Source organism: Hylobates moloch, unplaced genomic scaffold (genome assembly GCF_009828535.3).
Source record: "Hylobates moloch isolate HMO894 unplaced genomic scaffold, HMol_V3 SCAFFOLD_2, whole genome shotgun sequence".
Classification (NCBI taxonomy): Eukaryota; Metazoa; Chordata; class Mammalia; order Primates; family Hylobatidae; genus Hylobates; species Hylobates moloch.
Window position 1 is genome coordinate 50,128,680 of NW_026652277.1, and position 600 is coordinate 50,129,279.

Sequence of the window (600 nt, forward strand, 5' to 3'; positions counted from 1 at the left end):
GTATGGTATTCAATGAATATTTCTGTATAAAGCAGAACTAAGAGATTTATTTACCAGTCAATATTAGAATAACATTTAAGATGACTACATTTTTGTAAACTATATTTAGATTTGTAGCCAGGGATAATTGTTAGTCTACAGGTGTACCCTAAATGGGTAAGAAGCCCGGCTCACTGGTGGAATGATTAGAGGTCTTGGGGCCAAAACGATCTCAACCTATTCTCAAATTTTAAATGGGTAAGAAGCCCGGCTCACTGGTGGAATGATTAGAGGTCTTGGGGCCAAAACGATCTCAACCTATTCTCAAACTTTAAATGGGTAAGAAGCCCGGCTAGCTCAGTCGGTAGAGCATGAGACTCTTAATCTCAGGGTCGTGGGTTCGAGCCCCATGTGGGGCACCAGGTGAAGGGGTGGGTTGCCCCTCCACACCTGTGGGTGTTTCTCGTTAGGTGGAATGAGAGACTTGGAAAAGAAAAAGACACAAAGTATAGAGAAAGAAATAAGGGGGCCCAGGGGACCAGCGTTCAGCGTACGGAGGATCCCGCCAGTCTCTGAGTTCCCTTAGTATTTATTGATCATTCTTGGGTGTTTCTCGGAGAG

The 600-nt window shown here is 44.3% G+C and overlaps 1 non-coding gene across 1 annotated transcript; it reads left to right on the plus strand.

The window, feature by feature from the left end:
- Positions 1–325: 325 nt before the first annotated feature.
- TRNAK-CUU (transfer RNA lysine (anticodon CUU)) lies at positions 326–398 on the plus strand. Its single transcript has one exon. It is a non-coding gene; the product is annotated as a tRNA-Lys (tRNA).
- Positions 399–600: the final 202 nt, after the last annotated feature.